This window comes from Humulus lupulus, chromosome 2 (assembly GCF_963169125.1).
Source record: "Humulus lupulus chromosome 2, drHumLupu1.1, whole genome shotgun sequence".
Lineage (NCBI taxonomy): Eukaryota > Viridiplantae > Streptophyta > Magnoliopsida > Rosales > Cannabaceae > Humulus > Humulus lupulus.
Window position 1 is genome coordinate 280,021,661 of NC_084794.1, and position 21,728 is coordinate 280,043,388.

Below are 21,728 nucleotides of genomic sequence, written 5' to 3' on the forward strand. Positions count from 1 at the left end.
GTCCAAAAGCCTTTGATCGCTCGATATTAATAGAATCCTATTTTATGGTTGTGACTTAGGGTATCGCTAAGGGCTTGGCACCAGGATCATGCTCGAGGGTCGTTCTTGTTTACGCTTGCTTGGACCTAAGGTAAGAAAACTGCGCCCAGAACGTGTTGTATGTGATTAGGGCTTGGGCCCCGGGATTGGTTATGTTAGGCTATTGTTCTAAATGCTTGTTGATAAATGCTTAAGTGCTTATACTCATTACATGAATTCTATGATTAGGTGTAGAGTCCCAGAATGTTTACTTAGTTAGCTAGTTAGTAGTAGTTGTAGTATTTTAGATTTCGTGGATTTTGGATCAAACCGGGACTTAGCTGGAAACTCCTAGCAATAGTTATGGATTTTATAAGTTTAACCTATAGTTTAAGAATATTAAATATAACATAAGGTTTGATAAATAATGCTGGTCCTAAATATATTTCTTATTATAACCTAAGGTTTTGATGGAGCCAATAAGAATACGACACTTGCATGAGCATGATTACTAAGAATTAGTATTTTAATGATAAAATAAGGAAAATAAAAGCTTTAATCTTCACCAGAAACTGTTAGGGTCGTAGTTTGACTTAGTCAAAGCAGTTATCCAACCTTAATTATGCTGAAAAAGTGCAATTACGTGTTTAAAATATTATCACGTATACCGATATATCGCAGCTGGGTGCCGATATATCGCCTGACGAAGAATACAGAAAACACGTTGACGTTGTACGATCGTACGAATGGAGGCTCGGGATTAGGGCAGAGCCGATATATTGCCACATAGGGGCGATATATCGCCATTAGCATATTTTTTTTTTATTTTTTATTTTAATTTTTTAAAATAAGCTTTGACTCTTTAGACCTACCTCTGAATAGTTTTGACCAAGTCTTCAACCTCTGATTGACGAATATTCAAATATTTTCAACTATCATTCATTATTTTATTCAAGCCAAAAAGAAGATATTTTGTTCGTAGAACTCTATAAATAGGACTTAGTACCCAGCCCTTCCACACACTCTTCAAGCTGTGATCAGAGACTCCAAGGTGCTAGTGATTCCATAGAGTGATAAACACTTGGGTTGGGAAAAAGCTTTGCCATTCTTAAGCTTTATAAAATACTTGAGAAGTGATGATTAGTTTATTTTGGTATTGAAGTTAGACCAATCCATAAGGTCAACTAAGGTACTCTTATTCTTTGAATTCAATCCTTTAAAACACTTTAGTTTTTCTTTAGTTCCTTTTATTCAGATCCTAACTTTTGATATTGGTTTTTGATTAGGTTCTTGAAACTTAAAGATCTTCCTTGGTAAGTTTTGTTTTGAAGGTTTAGTTTCCACAATTATTCTTTACCCTTTAGAAATACTCACCATTTTTATTGCTGGTTTTAGGAGTGTTCCAAGTCCCGCAATTTTTCTCAATTATCCCGGTGTTGGTAAGGAAAATAGGATATTATTATATGCTTATATGTTATGTTATGATATTTTATTATGTGTTATGATATATATGTTTTGGGTCTTATAGTTGCTTAAATAGCAAACCCCAACACTTTTATGTTCTTGGGGCTTATAGTTGTTTAGTTAGAAAACCTCATTGTATTTTGAGGCTTATATTTGCTTAGCTATCAAACCCCAGTATTTACCATGTACATGGGTTATAGTTGAGATATATGTTTTATAGTGTGTGTTTTGTTAAGATCTTATGTTTACGTTTGATGTTATATACATGTTGGTAGATTTTCCTTACTGGGCATTAGGCTCATTCCTTTTTCTTTTTAGTCTGATGCAGGAAAATAGATACCAAGGCGGAAGGATTCTTGGAAGCTTGGTGTATGTGTTGAAGTGAATGGAGTGGATGGGCTGCGTGTCGATTTGAGGACGACGTTATTTTCTTTAGTCTCTTTAAATTACATTTTTATGTATTTTCCGCATTTAGCTTTGTAAACAATTTCATTTAAAGTTAGGTTTTATTTTAAAACAATGAGCTCATTTATGTATTACAAATATTACTTTAAAGTTTTCAATAAAGTTATGAATTTTTCTCATGTATGTTCTCTTCAAAGTAGTAGTTATGTCTAGTAGGGTTAATGATCTAAGTCTTAGAATTAGTTGGGTCATTACAGTTGGTATCAGAGCAACGATTCATTTACATGAAATTCTCCTTGATACACACGCTCAAGCTCCGAATCTAACCGCCAATGTAAGTATTTATGTTTTAGTTATTATGTTTCTGTGTTTTAGCTAATGTTTTAGTCTTATGTTTTCAGTTAAGAATGGATGGAGCTTTATCGTATAACGATATCCGAGCCATTAAGGCCTTAAAAAGGATTAGAGAAACAAGAAATACAGTAGGAATATTGGAAAGAATCATTCGAAGATTTCTTTTATTTCATAATCAAATAGTTCATCTCCAAACGACTAAGCAAATAATGATGAGAGCTATGGAGCAATATATTTTAGTAATTAGGCTTTTTAAAGATTTTCCTTTTGTAATTGCTGCTTTGGAAGAAATATGGGAGACAATAGATGTTGAAGATGAAATACCAGAGGCAATGGGATACTATTTTCTTATAATTAGGTTTACCACTAAGATGGAATTCCAATTCGCACAAGAACAAAAGAATAAAATTTTTACGAATCTTCCCCGAGGAATTTTTGAGGCTCATGAAAGTGATGATTATGAAGAGATAAATGATGACATGTTAGACGAAGGATCTGATGTAGAAGATCCCAATTTTTAGAATATATTAGTTTCTTTATTTATTTTTATTTATTATTTTTCCTTTATGATTGTACTTAGTGAAAACTGTTTTTCCAAATTAATATCATTGTTATTTTGATGACATGTATGAGTTTGATTTTATTTCACAATCATAATAAATAATAAATTTAATAAATAATTACTAAGTTCAGTGAGGGTGGATACAAATCAATGAACTAGGGTTCTATATTGAGAGTTAGGGGGCCATAGTAGTGGGAACGATTTTACTGATCCCAGCCCTCCCTGAATATGGTTAACTTTGGAACAACGATGAGTTTCGAGCCTGAGAATTAAGTCATATAGGATAATTAGAAACACATTTAGAAAATAATAAAGATGGCTTATTTTTCTAAGTTTAGAAACACACCCTAATTATAAAGAAGGCTTATCTAATTATTTTCATAAGAAATCATAATTAATAGGTCCGAGTTATGTTTGCTTAGATTAAGTTTTTGCTTTAGAGCCTATTAAGATAAATTCTGACATGTTTCTCTTAAATATTAGAACTCTGCTGAAGATATCGCTTAGAAGATCTGCTCGCAAAAATGGCATTGCCTCCAACGTCGTTCCTGAGACGAATGAAGCCCCTCCAGTTTGAAGAAGGGGAAGGCGTGCAACCAATGCTGCTGTTAATGAAGGTGCGCTGCTGCCGCTGGTTGACAACACTGTAGAAATTTCCAGGCTTCGGCAGCAAGTTGAGGAATTACTGCAGCAGCAGTGACAACATGCTCAACCTCAGACTCAGCCTCAGCTGCAATCACAACCTCAACATATGGCTCAAGCACCCCATCAAGTAGGTCCTTATGGGGGATGGCCAATGGAAAACTATACGCCATACCCAGCTCAACATGTGGAGCCTATCTATGAGCAGTTTCAAAAGCAACACGCTCCAAACTTTAAAGGGACAACCGACCCCTTCGAGGCGGAAGAATGGCTTAGAAATGTAGAGCCGATCCTTGTACACATGAATCTCGACAACGCGGACCGCATATCCTACGTTTCATCTCTGCTTAAGAAGGATGCTAGAATATGGTGGGACTTAGTTCAACAGACTCATGATGTCTCCACCATGACATGGACTAGATTTGTGGAGCTGTTCCATAAAAAGTACTACAACTCAGCTGTCATCGCTTCAAGGGTCGAGGAGTTCGCTAGTCTAAAGCAGGGCAACTTAACGGTAGCAGAGTATGCTCGGCAGTTCGACCGATTTGCTAAGTTTGCATCAGAAATGGTTCCAACTGATTTTCTGAGGGTGACCAAGTTCGTTAGAGGGCTTCGACCAAAGATTGAGCTAGGGGTTAAGCTAGCAAACCTTGGAAATACTACTTATGCCGATGTTATAGAAACGACAATATAAGTGGAAAGGCTTCAAGCGAATGTTAGTAAAGAGGAGGCCAGTAAGCCTGAGCCTAAACAGTCAAATCAATCTCAGAATGGTCGGAACAACCACAACAACAAAAAACAGTCCAACAATAGTAACAGTCAGAAAAGAAGGCACCCTAACAACAAGCAGTCTGACAACGATAAAAGGGCACAGACACACAATGGAGGCAACATGCCAGGTTATGTAGAATACATGCAATGTGCTAACTGCCGAAAGAAACATCCGGGTGAGTGCCATGAAAACACTAAGGGATGCTACAACTGTGGTCAGGAAGGTCACTGGAAGAAAGAGTGTCCCCAGCTCAAGACAGAGGGGAAAAGAGACGACAACATGGTTCCTGCCAGGGTTTTTTCTTTAACCCAAGGAAAAGCTGGTGCTAGCAATAAAGTGGTTACATGTCAGGTGTCTATCCTCAATAATGTATGTTCTGTATTATTTGATTCGGGAGCCACTCATTCGTATATCTCGTTAGGAATGATAGGAAAATTAGACAAACCTTGTGAAAGATTTAGAACTAGGTTTGAAACAGAATTACCTTCGAGTGAAATAGTCCTATCATCACAGGTAGTACAAGGCGTACCAATCAAGATTGAGGACATAGAATTAGAAGGAGACCTGATAGAACTGGAGATCAAAGACTTCGACGTGATACTGGGAATGGACTGGCTAGCAAATCATGGCGCAACCATCGACTGCAAACGCAAGAAAGTAATGTTCGAAACTTCTGACGGCCAGAGACTATGTTCTATGGGAAAGGTTTTAGGTCTATGCACACCACTTATTTCGTCACTTAAAGCTTAGAGGATGATAGAAAAATGATGTCAAGAATTTCTAGCTAACGTCATGGATGTGGTAAAAGAAACACTGCTAAAAGTTGGAGACGTTCATATCGTAAAGGAATTTCTAGAAGTATTTCCTGACGAATTACCAGGGTTGCCGCCGACTCGGGAAATTGACTTCACAATCAAACTAGTACCGGGCACTGAGCCTATCTCCAAGGCACCATATCGGATGGCACCTACCGAACTCAAGGAGTTAAAGACGCAACTACAAGAACTCTTAGACTTGGGTTTCATTAGACCGAGCCATTCGCCATGGGGAGCACCGGTTCTATTTGTGAAGAAGAAGGATGGGCGTATGCAGATGTGCATAGATTACCACGAGCTGAATAAGGTGACGATTAAGAACAAGTACCCTCTACCTCGGATTGACGACTTGTTTGATCAATTCCAAGGAGCGACTGTGTTCTCAAAGACTGATTTACGGTCTAGGTATCAGCTCAAGGTACAGGAAGAAGATATTCCTAAGACAGCTTTTAGGACTCGTTATGGGCATTACGAGTTTCTAGTCATGTCTTTCGGCCTTACCAATGCTCCAGCCGCGTTTATAGATTTATTGAATAGGGTCTTTCAGGACTACTTGGATAAATTCGTTGTAGTGTTCATTGACGATATCTTGGTGTACTCAAAGGACGAAGTCGAGCATGAGAAACAATTAAGGTTGATCTTGTTACGACTAACGGAGCATCAACTTTACGCCAAGTTCAAGAAATGTGAGTTTTGGCTTTCATAGGTAGAATTTCTCGGCCACATAGTATCCAAGGACAGAATTGCTATAGGCTCATCTAAAGTAGACGTTGTGAAGGATTGGCCAAGACCAAAGAATGCATCTGAAGTAAGAAGTTTTCAGGGATTAGCAGGTTATTATCAGAGGTTTGTAGAAGGTTTTTCTAAGATAGCCACTCCACTCACCAACCTGACTCGGAAGCAGCAGAGGTTCAACTGGAATGATAAGTTTGAAGAGAGTTTCCAGTTGCTTAAGGATAGGTTATGCTCATCACCAGTACTTTGTGTACTGACACCCAATGACAAGTTTGTAGTCTATTACGATGTGTCGAAGCAAGGATTGGGTTGTGTGCTGATGCAGAATGACAAGGTGATAGCCTATGCCTCAAGGCAGTTGAAGGATTACGAGCAACGCTATCCAACACACGATATGGAGTTGCCAACGGTGGTCTTTGCATTAAAAATCTGGCGCCATTATCTTTATGGAGAATGGTGTGAGATTTATACGGACCATAAAAGCCTAAAGTATTTCTTCATGCAAAGGGAGCTTAACATGAGGCAGCGCAGGTGGTTAGAACTAGTAAAAGATTATGGCTATGAAATTTTATACCACCCAGGAAAGGAAAACGTAGTTGTTGATGCACTAAGTAGGAAGAATTATGGTAATCTAGCAACATTAGCCGGACTAGAAAAGCCGCTACAGTAGGAGCTGATCTATGCTGGAATAGAAGTAGTCATTGATAAACTGGCTAACTTGTCCATCAAGTCAAGTCTGTTAGAAGGAATACGGGTTAGGCAAGGGCATGATGACATGTTAGTAGCACATATGGATGCAATTAGAGAAGGGAAGGCCACATATTTCTCAATATCAAGTCAGAGGTTATTAAGATTTAAGGATCAGGTATGCATGCCAAACGATCAAGGGATTAAGGTGAAGATTTTAGAAGAAGCGCACAATACCCCATACTCAGTTCACCCAGGGTCGACCAAGATGACTCACGACATCAAGGCAATGTATTGGTGGCCAGGAATGAAGAAAGATATAGCGGAGTACGTGTCTAAATGTCTAGTATTCCAACAAGTGAAAGCAGAACATTAACGACCTGCAGGTTTATTGCAGCCACTTAGCATTCTAGAATGGAAATAGGACGAAATAGCCATGGATTTTGTGACGAGTTTGCCTTGAATGAATAAGCAACACGACTCGGCTTGGGTAGTAATAGATAGATTAACCAAGTCAACTCATTTTCTGCCTGTCAAGACTTCATATACAGCAGAACAATACGCATCTATTTATGTTCAAGAGATAGTAAGGCTGCATGGAACCCCTAAGACAATAGTGTCTGATAGAGGATCGGTGTTTACATCAAGATTTTGGAGAAGCTTGCAGCAAGCTATGGGCACCAAGTTAAGTCTTTGTACATCATTTCATCCACAGACCGATGGTCAGTCCGAGCATACCATACAAATTTTAGAAGATATGTTGCGCGCTTGTGTACTTGATTTCGGAGGATCATGGAGTAAGTACTTGCCACTGATAGAATTATCCTACAACAATAGCTACCAGTCAATGATCAGAATGGAACCCTATGAATTTCTTTATGGAAGGAGGTGTCGATCACCGTTACATTGGGATGAGGTAGGAGAAAGGCAACTACTTGGACCCGAAGCTATTAGAAAGGCTTAGGAAGCAGTAGCGCTGATTAGAAAGCATATGTTCGCTGCTCAGAGACGTCAGAAAAGTTATGTGGATGCCAAGCGACATGATGTGGAATTCAAAGTCGGAGATCAAGTCTTCTTAAGAATATCTCCTATGAAAGGTGTGAAGCAGTTCGGGAAGAAAGGCAAGCTTAGTCCCAGGTTTATAGGTCCTTTTGAGATATTGGACAAAGTGGGAGCAGTTGCATATATATTAGCCCTACCGCCAGCTCTAGCAGATAGTCACAATGTGTTCCACATCTCGATGCTGCGTATAAATGTGTCAGACCCATCTCACGTCCTCAAGTACGATACGATAGCACTCTAAAAAGACTTTAGTTACGAGGAACAACCGGTTACAGTCTAAGAGTATTCCGATAGTCAAAGTCCTATGGAGAAATAGTTCTGAACGGGAGACAACGTGGGAGTTGGAGGAGGACATGCAAGCTCAGTATTCGAAATTGTTTGGTAAGTAAATTTCGGGGATGAAATTCTTTGTAGTAGGGGAGAATTGTAGAGTCCCAGAATGTTTACTTAGTTAGCTAGTTAGTAGTAGTTGTACTATTTTAGATTTCGTGGATTTTGGTTCAAACTGAGACTTAGTTGGAAACTCCTAGCAATAGTTATGGATTTTATAAGTTTAACCTATAGTTTAAGAATATTAATTATAACATAAGGTTTGATTAATATTGCTGGTCCTAAATATATTTCTTATTATAACCTAAGGTTTAGATGGAGCCAATAAGAATATGACACTTGTCATAAGCATGATTATTAAGGAATTAGTATTTTAATGATAAAATAAGAAGAATATAAGCTTTAATCTTCACCAGAAACTATTAGGGTCGTAGTTTGACTTAGTCAAAGCAGTTATCAAACCTTAATTATGCTGAAAAAGTGCAATTACGTGTTTAAAATATTCACGTATGCCGATATATCGTAGCTGAGAGCCGATATATCGCCTGACGAAGAATACGGAAAACACGTTGACGTTGCACGATCGTACGAACGGAGGCTCAGGAATAGGACAGAGCCGATATATCACCACATAGGGGCGATATATCGCCATTAGTAAATATTTTTTTTATTTTTGTTTTTAATTTTTTAAAATAAGTTTTCACTCTTTAGACCTACCTCTGAATAGTTTTGACCGAGTCTTCAACCTCTGATTGATGAATATTCAAATATTTTCAATTATTATTCAATTAAAAAAGAAGATATTTTGTTTGTAGAACTCTATAAATAGGACTTAGTACCCAACCCTTCCACTCACTCTTCAAGCTGTGATCAGAGACTCCAAGGTGCTAGTGATTCCATAGAGTGATAAACACTTGGGTTGGGAAAAAGCTTTGCCATTCTTAAGCTTTATAAAATACTTGGGAAGTGAGGATTAGTGTATTTTGGTATTGAAGTTAGACCAATCCATAAGGTCAACTAAGGCACTCTTATTCTTTGAATTCAATCCTTTAAAACACTTTAGTTTTTCTTTAGTTCCTTTTATTCAGATCCTAACTTTTGATATTGGTTTTTGATTAGGTTCTTGAAACTTAAAGATGTTCCTTGGTAAGTTTTTTTTTGAATGTTTAGTTTCCACAATTATTCTTTACCCTTTAGAAATACTCACCATTTTTATTGCTGGTTTTAGGAGTGTTCCAAGTTCTGCATTTGTTCTCAATTATCCCGGTGTTGGTAAGGAAAATAGGATAATTATTATATGCTTATATGTTATGATTATGCTATAATATGTTATGTTATTATGTGTTATGATATATATGTTTTGGGGCTTATAGTTGCTTGAATAGCAAACCCCAACACTTTTATGTTCTTGGGGCTTATAGTTGTTTAGTTAGCAAACCTCATTGTATTTTGAGGCTTATAGTTGCTTAGCTAGCAAATCCCAATATTTACCATGTACATGGGTTTTAGTTGAGATATATGTTTTATAGTGTATGTTTTGTTATGATCTTATGTTTACATTTGATGCTATATACATGTTGGTAGATTTTCCTTGTTGGGCATTAGGCTCATTCCTTTTTCTTTTTAATGTGATGCAGGAAAATAGATACAAAGGTGGAAGGATTCTTGGAAGCTTGGTGTGTCTGTTGAGGTGAATGGAGTGGATGGGCTGCATGTCGATTCGAGGACGACGTTGTTTTCTTTAGTCTCTTTAAACTAAGTTTTTATGTATTTTCCGCATTTGGCTTTGTAAACAATTTCATTTAAAGTTATGTTTTATTTTAAAACTATGAGCTCGTTTATGTATTACAAATATTACTTTAAAGTTTTCAATAAAGTTATGAATTTTTCTCATGTATGTTCTCTTCAAAGTAGTAGTTATGTCTAGTAGGGTTTATGATCTAAGTCTTCGAATTAGTTGGGTCATTACATTAAGGCATGCAACCCCTTTATGTGAATATGGTTAGTATCGTGGGTATGGTTATTCAATGGGATTATATGATTAGCTTGAATATGTGCTTAATTGTCGGGATGTGCCTATCCACATCTGTTTCCTATAAGTAAGGTATATAATCCTGGATTAGGTCTTAACTTATAAGTCAAGGACAGCAATAGCGTGTTGTGCGCTGGTCGAGAGGCATTGGCCTAAACTAGTAACGTACTATTACGTTGATCGAATCTAAGGTCTAAGATGAACCACAGGGGTTGGGCTAGCTCTATGGCTAGTGAGACAGAGCTAACGGCGGGGCCCCAGGTGACTCTATGGTCACGTAGCTAGGGCATAGGCCCGAGAGTTGGCATGAAAGCCAACTGAATAGGGCAATGGCCCAGGTCGATCCAATGATCATGTGTTTGAACTAAATGACATTGGTTATGAGTTAATGTGGTTGATTATTGTTGAATGGTTATTTAAAGTTATATTCTCTGTTGTTGTACGTTCTATTTTCTTGCTGAGCCTCGACTCATGGGTGTTTTGTGGTGCAGGTAAGGGAAAGGGAAAGCTTGACTAGCCATGAGTTGGAGAGCTTCGGTGGCGGCGTTTACATATGCGGCTGCTCGGCCATTGCGATTGGGGTTATCTAAGAGGAACTAGGGTTATAGCCCTGTTTTGCCGCTTAGACCGGCCACTACACCAAATACCCCTTACCATTACATAAAAATATAATACTATTTAAAAAGTATTATGATATACATATATGTGGTAAAAGAAAAAAAAAGGCGGTAACTTATTTTGGGAACTTGCCTGTAACTTGTAAAAGTTATATTTTTTCCCAAGCTCCCTCGTTTTCTTTCTTTACTGAAAATTCCAAAAAACGCCATTCACTGTAAATAAACTCGATTAAGCTCTTTCTTGTTCTTAATTTTTTTATATATAATATTAAGTATTAATTAATATTAATTAGCTTTGATGCTTCGTTGTCATTTCTCAAATTTTATTTTAGTTATTTTTTTTTTTGTTGTTTGGATTTTCATTTTCGTTTTCTCCGTAGTGACATCGAGGCAATTTGTTTTGTTTGGTTTTTATAGGGTTTTTTTTTTTCAAGGTCTTCATTTGTTTGATCAGCGACTGGAATAAATTTTGAAAAAAAAGGAGGAAGGAGGAGGAGGAGTTAAAATCCATGGCCGTGGTTGAGAAAGCTGGAGTGGAATTGGGGAGGAACGTGTGTTCGGCTTCGTCAAATAGGAGCGTGGAGGAGGAGGCGACGACGCGTGGTGGTGGAGGAGGAGGTAACGATCAGGATCAGCCCTGAGGCCTCACGATCAGGGCCTTTTCATGAAGGTTGTGCCGGCGGCGTAGGTGGTTCAGTTGGGGTTTGACCATGGCGTGAAGATCGGAGGCCCTCAGTTGATGCAGACAGTGGGAGTGGGATCGGTTCATCATCAGCGATTGAACGGTGGGGATTTGCAGATGAATGAGGATCATGATGGGGAGAGCTTTAACTAGGATATGAGGGAATTAAGGGAGCTTTTCTCCAAGCTTAATCCTATGGTGGAGGATTTTGTGCCTCCTTCCCTTGTTAACAACCCTGGATTAAACGGTGGGTTTAACAATGGCTTTGGTCTTTTGCTTAACAACAACAACAGCAACAGAAATGGAAACGTTAATGGCTTCAATGCTCGACAGGTATTACTACTATTAAGTCTTCTGTTTTGAAATTAATATGTGAAAGTATGTTTGGTTCCTGGGAATAGAAAATAAGAACATGTATGTTGCAAACTCCACGATTTTCCTGCTATTTGGGTATTGTAGCTTGTGATTGGCGACCAAAATGATGTGTTGAGTAGAAGTTATACTCATATGTAAACTTGTTCAACTATGAAGTGTGTTGGGTAAAGAAGAAAACCATGATTTATGATTTAAAACTAATGTGAATTGAACTCTAACCTTGAGAACCAAGTTGAAAAGTTTGTTGATGGGTGCTGTTTTTCAAAGGAACAGCCAAGGAAAAAGGAGAATGAACAACAGGAATAGTATGGCACAACAGGAAGATAGAATTCAAAATACTGTTTATGTTTCTGACATTGATCAACAGGTAAGCCATTTGCAACTTATTTTTGGTGTTTCCATTAGGCCCATTATTTACCTCTTCCTTGGTGCATGCATGACTAATTCATTGGTAACTGGGACATAGGTCACTGAAGAATAGCTTGTAGCTCTTTTTGTCACTTGTGGACAGGTAATTGCTCTAATCTTATTTTTTTTTTGAAAAAGAGACAAAGGTCAAAAGGCTGACCTTTACTCAAAATTTGAAAACCTCACTTGTGGCGGAGGAATACCGTGGTTAGAAAGAGAACAAACTAAACAAACAAAAAAAACCACAACAAAACCCACCCCCAAAAATTAAATCCAGAAGTTGCCCCAATCTCTAATAAGGTCATAGAAGGCAACCCCCTCAAAACCTTTATTTCTATACATCCAAGTCGCCACCCAAAATTTTATCTTATCCCATATAGACTCTACAGGATTGAAAATATCTTCGAAAAGTCTGTTATTTATCTCAAGCCATAAGGCCCAAAAAGTTGCCAACACAGTAGTTTGCCAAAGACGAGAAACTCGCCTGCCGCCCCCTAACTTAGTGAGAAACAATTGAGAACAGTTAGATGGTATACACCAAAGAATACCTAACTCAGCTAAGACTTTACCCCACACTTCTCTTGAAAAATGACACTCCAAGAATAAATGACTAGTGGATTCCCCTGCCTGCTTACAACAAACGCATCAAGCAGGAGACAAACTATGGTAGGGTCTTCTTCTTTGCAAGTTGTCATGAACATTAATTTTATTGTTGAAAACTAACCAGCCAAACACTTTAACTCTGGAAGGAGAGACACTTTTCCACAAAGACTTTCCCCACTCCTGAACAGAACCCAACTGAGCATAACTTAACCTCGTAAAGGCCGATTTGCAAGAGAATACTTCATTAACGTCAGGTATCCAAGCCCTCCTATCTTCTAAAACTCCTGGTAGAGACACCCTCTCTAACAAAAGTAATAACTGAGAGAGACTGGTGATCTCCCTATCGAACAAATTCCTTCTAAAGCGCAAATCCCATCCCTGAGATTGGAGGCCCGCATCCCCTCTTAAGACCACCAAGTCCCTTATCAAACAATTTCTGGAAATTGTAATAAAAAATAAATCTGGGAAATGATTCTTTAAAGGAGCATAGTTAATCCAAATATCTTCCCAAAAGCGAATTCGAATCCCCCTTCCCCACCCTGAACCTTACCAACTGAAGATAATCCTCATAAAGAGCGGAAATATCTTTCCACAGGCCACGAACAAAAAGCCTCCCCCCTCTACCAGTGTCCCAAAAACCTCCATCCCCTCCATACCTACTCATCACCACTTTATGCCACAAGCTGTTTTTTTCCATCGGAAAGCGCCTCAACCACTTCATGAGGAAAGCCTTATTTCTTGCATCCAAATTGCCAATACCGAGGCCCCCGTGATCCCGAGATTTACAAACTTCTTTCCAAGAGACCAGATGATCCGACTTAGAGTGATTCGTACCTTCCCAAAGAAAGTCCCGCATCAGCTTTTCCAACACATCTACCACCCCATTAGGGATACGAAAAAGCAACAAATAATACACCGGGATAGATGAAAGGATCGATTGGATAAGTGTCAATCTGCCTCCCCTAGAGAGGAAAGCACACTTCCAACTATCCAACCGCTTTGCACAACTCGAAACCACAGGCTCCCAAAAACCTTTGTTACGGGGAAAGTCCCCCAAAGGAAGACCCAAATACTTCATAGGCCATTGACCCACCTTACACCCAATCTCTCTAGCACGAAGCGTCACTAATTCCTCCTCCAAGTTAATCCCTAATAACTGGCACTTCTGCAGATTAATAGACAGTCCAAAAACAACACTAAAATTTTTCAGAATATCCAACAGAGCTGACAAAGACTCGTTATCGTCCACAAAAAATATTGTGTCGTCTGCGAACTGAAGATGGCTGACTTCCACCAATTCTTTCCCTACTTTGAAACCTCTTAACGCCGAGACGCTCTTGGCCTTATCCACCATCCTACCCAATACATCAACCACCAAGGTAAACAGGAAAGGTGAGAGGGAGTCACCTTGGCGAAGACCTCTAGAACCCTCAAATTTCCCCCTCGGTCTCCCATTTAAAAACACGGAGAAGGAAGTAGAAGACAAACACCCCCGAATCCACTTTCTCCAAACTGCACCAAACCCTTTCTTTTCCAGAACGAATCCAAGGAAATCCCAATCTACACAATCGTAGGCCTTAGCAAAATCAATTTTGAAAACCCAACCCTTCTTGCCTTTACAGCGATACTCCTCCACTGCCTCATTAGCCACCAACACTGTATCCAAGATCTGCCTACCTTCTACAAAAGCTCCTTGAGTCTCTGCTATTGTATCTGAGAGAACTCCTCTAAGACGTCCATCCAGGACCTTTGAAATAATTTTGTAAAGACTAGTAACCAAACTAATTGGCCTGAAGTCTCGCACCTGACAACTGTCCAACTTCTTCGGAATTAGGCAAATGTATGTTTCATTGGTTCTCTGATGAATAACCCCATCCTTAAAGAAACCATCGAGCACTGCTTGGAGATCACTCTTGACTGTATCCCAATTATCCTGGTAGAAAGCCAAGGAGAAACCGTCCGGTCCCGGAGCCTTAGACCCATCACTATCGAAAACTGAACGACGAATTTCCTCTTCCGTGAACGGCCTCTCAAGGAGAGAGGACAAGAAAGAGGGAATAGGCTCCCAAGAAATACCCTCAACACCACTCCACCTCCTAGGGACTGAAGTATACAACGAGGAATAAAAATCAACAATTGCCCTTTCAATATCCTCGTCTTTGTCAAGGATTGTTCCGTCCTCTTGCTCAATTCTAGAGATGAAATTCCTAGCCTTCCGAGCGCTAAGGATACTATGAAAAAGCTTGGAATTAGAATCTCCTTGTTTGGCCCATTGAAATTTCGACTTAAACCAAACTCCTCTCTTCTCTTCAAATACAACTTGCTGCCAATCCTCCTTAATCTTCCTTCGCTCCGAAAGAAGTTGATCGTTCCACTAACCACCTTCCTCTAACCTATCCAACTCGAACATCCTTCTTTCCAGGGATTGCTTAAGCAAAGTTCTTGAACTGAAAACCTCCTTACTCCATCCTTTAGCTTTGTCTTTAACCAAAGATAGTTTTTCCATGAAACCATAGCCCGACCACCCCATCAGCTTAGACGAGTTCCACCATTTATGACAAAGCGTCTTGAAATCCTTATGCTCAAGCCATGAATTGTCAAATCTGAAAGGACTAGGGCCCCACAAAGGAGGATTGGAATCCAACACAATAGGACAATGATTTGAGACAATACGAACCAACACTTCCTGACGAATGAAAGGATAGAGCTCAGTCCATAAGGGCGAAAATAAGAATCTATCTAGCCTACTACAAATAGGCCTCTGTCTGAAATTAGACCAAGTGAAGCGGCCATTGTGGAGCTTAGGATCCACCAAATTCATCTCTCTAATCAACGCATCAAAATTCTTCATACTTCTAGTATTGGGCACTCTGTTCAGTTTCTCATCTCCTCTCCTAACCACATTAAAATCTCCCCCCAAACACCAGTGGCTGCCACAAATGACTTGCAAACCTGCCAACTCATCCCAAAAACTGTCCCATTTACCATAAACCACCGACCCATAAACCCAAGTAAACCACCAAGGGTTCTTACCCTCTGATTCAATACGAATAGAAATGGTAAACTCCCCAACCAGGGAATCCAAAACAGAAACACTACGAGTATCCCATACAACTAACGTTCCGCCTGATCTACCAATAGCCTGCTGGAAAATCCAAACTTTAAATCTAGACCTCCAAATACTCCCTATAAAAATCCTGTCTATCTTAACCTTTTTCACCTCTTGAAGCACAATAAGGTCCGGATTGACCTTGCAAATGGTTTCTTTTATCGCCCTCCGCTTCTCTTTATTACCACTTCCTCTGACATTCCATGATAACTTTCGACACCCAATCATTCTCCTATTCTTATAATTCACATTAAACTCAAGTTTCTTAAGTTCACGGGCACTCCTTTTAGGCAAAAATGAAGGGGTTCCTTTCTCTTCCTCCCCTAGATTACTTGGTAGTAATGAAATTCCAAACGACTCCATCACCGGAGTCAACCTTGAAAGATCATTAGGGCTGTCCGCCTCTTCCGCAGTAATTTCCTCTAAACCCCCGCCCTCTTTATCAAAACCAGGTGCATGATCAACCTCAGAAACTACCACTTCATCTTCTTCACACCACAGCCTTCTAGTTTGGACTACAATATCTTCAATATCCTCCCTGTCAACATCAGAGTCCAAATCTAAATCCTCCTCCTCTGAGCTGCAAATCTCCAAAGGGCCATCTTCCCCAGGAATGAAGAACTCGTCCTCTGCCAAATCATGTCTGGTGTCCATCGTTGTCTCTAACTGATCTTCTAAAAAAGAATTACCCACTGGAAATGAAACTTTAGGCTTACGTTGATACACTTTAAGACTCTTTGATGAAAACTCAAGGCTAGTCTCTTCCTTAACTGACTTTTGAAGAGAAACCACCCCTTTGCTAAGAGCCTTATCTGACTGATCTGTCCAAAGAAATACTCTGCCTTTGCTGAAAGCCTCACAAATTTTGGGGCTCCTTATTTTTCCAGTAGGACGAATCCATTTGGTCCTTAAATCCTTCAAGGGCCGACAGCCCACTCCTAAGTCCATCAAAGTTGGATTGAAGAGAGCCCTAACAAGGGTTTGATTTATTTTTAAAGAAAAAGCCTTGTTTTCCAAAGTCAAGGCCCAGCCTGAATATCCAACATAAAAATCAATTTTGAACTTCCCTTTGGCCCACGTGGCTTTATTAAAAAGAAAGCTAAGACACGTGCCCTCCTCTTCCTTATTTAAGTAAGATAGATTTGTAGATAATCTTTTGAAAATAGACTTTAAAGAGAAGCAATAATATTGTGTAACCTTCCCTAATTTTCCGCGATCTGCCCTCTGAGATTCCGGATCCGAAATTAAATCCCCTTGCGACTGGGAAGCGCTTTGGTTGACCTACGGCAACACTTCAAACGCTGGACCCCCGTCATCGGCACAACCGCACCCGGTGGACCCTCCTTCTGAAACTCCCTTGGCGGCTCCGGTATCTCTTGCACAGTCTTTGGACCCTGGTTTTTTTTTCTAACCCAGATTTTTTTGCCAACCCTTCTTGAGGAAACTGACGAAACTCCCAACTTTGCAAGCTTGAACAATCTTAAAGTGATGAAGTTTCCGTCATAAGGCAAGGAGAGGAATTCTGGAATGAAACCAGTCGGCTTACCCACTACTTTCAGCCGTGCAATTGACACATCTTCCATCTCTACAGTGCTTTTATCCACCTCCATAAATCCCCCGCATAAATTTCCTATCACCTTAAAAACATGCATATTTCATAAATTCAACGGCAAACCATCCACTCCTATCCAATCTTGAGAGCAGGAGAACTTCTTCTCTAGCAACTGAGCTTTCCAATTCCAAAGAGAAACAGAAATCAAGCAGTTGTTCGGGAATTGGAACTCCCCTGTCGAGACTAAATCTTTTTGCAAAACGGCAGTGGGACACCAAAGAATGGCCCTGTCATTAGACAAGAAAGATAAATCAACCAGAATCCCAAACTACTTTTGGAAATTCCTTAGAACAACCTCCCATGCAGTAGCACGTCCAGATTGAATCACCATCACAACAAAGCCTTTCCTCAATGACAAGGCCTGAGAAGAGTGAAGCTTAAGAGATTCCTTGCAAACAGCCGCACCATTCGCTGACACCACTTCTACCCAGGATTGCTTAGAGACCCTGGGATCTGGACATATTTTGCAACTTGTAACCACCCCAATAAGGCACTTGTTCATCTCTATCCAGCTTGACTCCCATCCTTCATCTGGAATAATAACACTTCTGATCATTCTGTTCCTTAAAGTGGAAACCTTGAGGAAAACGCCTCGAATATTCTTGAAACATTCAACAAAAACGACTATTGAGGAATTTCTAAAAGTACGCTTGAAACCCACCCTATCCTCAACCTTCAGAGATGCTAACCTCCAGATCTCACCAATCAGCCACCTTGCTCCATCTAAAGGCACCAAAATCTCATAACCTGACATTCTCGTTCTTTCACACAAGCGAACAGCCTCGCCATCATCTGTGAATGAAATCATGAAAACTTTGTGTGCTGTCCTGAAACTCCAATAGCGATTATTGGAACTCTCATGAACAGAAACACCCTTACTCCCTGATTTCTCAACCCCATAACCAGAAGGGTCATGGGGATCTCTCCTAACTCTCCTAACACTCATACTCTAGTTCAATCATGTAAAGTATATATCTTATTGATATCAATCCCCTCCAAAGCATTGTTATAGTCCTTTTAATATTATTTATATAAAAAAAAACAATTTCTTAATTATCAAAGAGTGATCAAAGATTAAAGATGAGGCAAATAAAGTTGGTATGTTTCGACGGTTTAAGCTTCAATATTGAAGAGGCTGTGGCAAAGATGCTTGGGAGAATCAAGAAGAAGATGGAGGACAGTGGCAACTCCGAGCAGGACTTGGTCATCCCACTAACCAACATCCACAGTGAAATTTTGGGTATGGTGCTTCGATGGTGCGAGAACCACAAAGACGATAGTGCAGATGGCCAGAGCGACTACAATGACGATCACGATGAATTCAAGCACAATATTGACAGACTCACCATCCATAACCTACTCTTAGCCGCTCATTATCTCCAGAACGTAAGATTAATAGATGTATAATTTCTCTAATCTTATGGTATCTGAACTGTTTACAATTCTGTGTTTTCACTGTTTCTCTTACTCTCTGATTGTTCTTTCCCCTTTAATTGTTGAAAAAAATGATGAATGTCGTAGTAGAAGCTCTGTGACAGTGCGATTTTAATTTGGATTTGGAACATTTTTTCTTATCTGCTTTTATTTCCATTGTGAAGGTTGTTGATTGCCGAATTTGTGGTGATCCAAACTCAGTACTTTGTTTTGCCTTCATTGATTTCACTGATGAAGGTAATATTGACATTATAACATCATTATTGGTCTGTTATTGTGAAAGGGTCTTTAGATCGATTATGAATGTTAGGACATTTTGATCAATTTCAGTTTTATATCTGATTAACAGAAGGCGCAAGGGCTGCTTTGAGTCTCATAGGAACAATGCTTGGATTTTACCCTAACAGAGTACTGCCCTCCAAGACAGTCATTGCACCAGTTAACCCAACATTTTTGCCAAGGGTATAGAGCCTTGCTGTTATGACTATTGCCTTTATTTTTAACTCTGGAATGCATCAGTCATTTCCATTTTATAATCAATCAATTGAGTACTGTTTTTCATTGCAGACTGACGATGAACGCGAGATGTGTGCAAGAACCATTTATTGTACAAATATTGACAAAAAGGTGATTTTCTTGTAGTCTGTAGTTGAAAATGACCCAGAGCAATTATCTGTGGAACTTCTTACACGTTTATTTGGTTTGTTTTGTGTAGGTTGCCCAAGCTGATGTTAAACTCTTTTTTGAATCAGTCTGTGGAGAGGTTAGTGCTTTTGCGCCAACACTTTCTCTTTCTTTTATAATTCTAAAATCCTTGATACCATTTGTGAGGAGCTGCATTTATAAACATATATTCTAATGCAGGTTTATCGCCTAAGGCTGCTTGGGGACTATCATCATTCTACTCGTATTGCCTTTGTTTAGTTTGTAATGGTATCTATCTGTTTCAATATTCCTACATTCAATATTCTGTGTTTGTGTATTATATGCTTTCTTTTCCACCATTTTTAACTGTTATATTTAATGTAGAAATTAGGAAAGGTCTATAAGTCCACTTTTAGAACAGAAATCAGTGCATTTTCAACTTGTGGCACAATGATCTTGCTTTCCTTTAGTTGCGATACAATGTTTTATTTGAATTGATGTCTAGTGAGACTAAAAGCTCAAGTTTTTCTTTTTTCCAATTCATGAGGAGGGGGCAAACACATTGGTGGCTGTTCAGGTACAACTTCTTCCTATACTAGTTTTTTTTCCTTTTAATTTGCAAACACTAATATACTAGCCAAAACCCTCACTATATTAGTTTTTTAGGAAAACTTTATTTTCTTTAGAAAACCTTTGGCCTTGTATGATAACAATTTTTTACTTTTATGTTTTTGAGCTATTTTTTCTTGTTGGTTTCAGTTCTTTCAATAAAATTTTCCAACTTTTGACTTGTGGGTTTGACACTGCTGTTGAGGAAGCACAACGAGGTACAAATTTTCATTATATTTTGTGATTTGTTCGATTTCATTTTGATTGCTTAAGTTTCATGCATTGTATTTTATCTATATAGTCAGGATATTTAATTTCATCTATACAGTCAGGATAGTCATGCCAGGTTGTACTGTTATGGTTCATCTCCATGGCTGCCAGATTATTGTTTAGCCGTATCCATACATAGATATATATATACATAATTTTAGACCTTATGTTATAAGCTACTGCATTCATACATATATATTTGGATATAATTGTAGATTTTCTATTTGTTATAAGCTACTGAATCCATGTAGTGAGTATGTACAAATGCTTTTCTAATTAAGTGTTGTACATCATTTGTTCCTGGGAATTGCTTTTCTAACTAAGTGTTGTACATCATTTGTTCCCGGGAATTGCTTATTCAAGGCAATTAGTGCATCCAGCACTGATAATTATCCTCTAGAAAGCATTGATAATACTCTAGAACCTAGAGAAATAGTTTCTACAAGAATGTCATATTGGTCAAGTACAGGACAAAGTAATTGTGAGGTTCCTGAGACACTTATATACAAGTTGGCCTCCGATTTTTGTTTAGTTTCTAAAATCAGCATTAAGCCATTTGAAGGTAGGCCTTTTTATTATTCTTCTTCATATTTTTTGAAATTTGTATTGTTTAAAATTGATTTTCAGATTTAAGTTGTTTTTGGTTGACAAAATTAAATGCTTTCTTCTATCAATAGCTTTCTTCCAGGAGGGTCTACTGATATATTCGGCTAGAGGTATGAGATTTCGATTAGGCCATCCAAAGTCCCCCATAGACTTGGAAATGTTTCCTGTGAATGAACCCTGTGATGATAAATTTATATGGACCTAGTCAGAAGTGTTTCAGATAGCTCAAGTATATACTTGTGCCTAAGCTACTAACCATACCTATATTTTCTATCTTGAATTTTATTTTATTGGCTGCTTGTCTGAAATTATTGCTCATATCTAGGCATGCTTTCCTGGAGATTATGATAACCGGTTTCATCTATGTCATTGTAAGTTGCAACCATTGATGACTAGTAAAGTGGTACTTTTTTTCCCTGACCGCTCATAATGTGTTCTCTCACTCATATCGCGTCCTCTCAGTCTTGGTTAGAGTTTCAAGATGCCATTCTATATTTTTAAATCACTGCTTTCTCCCTTCCAATGACTACCCACATTAAAGAACTAGACTTTTTATTCACACTTATGTTTTTTTTCCTCTTTCAAGAACACGTGTTTGTGATTTATAATGGGCTATGTCACACACACATTATGGCAGATCCGTACAAAGTAATGCAATCAATGAAGTAACTAAGTTATTTCAATATACTGAAGCATTTAAGGAAAAATCTTGGGAGGATCATAGAAAACAACTTGAATTGGTGAAGGCTCGTAAATCTGGGCTTGCACCAACAGAGGTTGATGAAGATGGCAAAGAGATTAACTTTCATATTCCTCTATATGTCATTTTTGAGAATCGGTAAGCTTTAAATTTTTGAGATTGCTAAATTATTTTTGTGAG

At 38.7% G+C, this 21,728-nt stretch overlaps 1 pseudogene; it reads left to right on the forward strand.

The window, feature by feature from the left end:
• Positions 1–10,629: 10,629 nt before the first annotated feature.
• On the forward strand, positions 10,630–20,109 carry LOC133816727 (polyadenylate-binding protein-interacting protein 11-like; annotated as a pseudogene).
• The last annotated feature ends 1,619 nt before the right edge of the window (positions 20,110–21,728 follow it).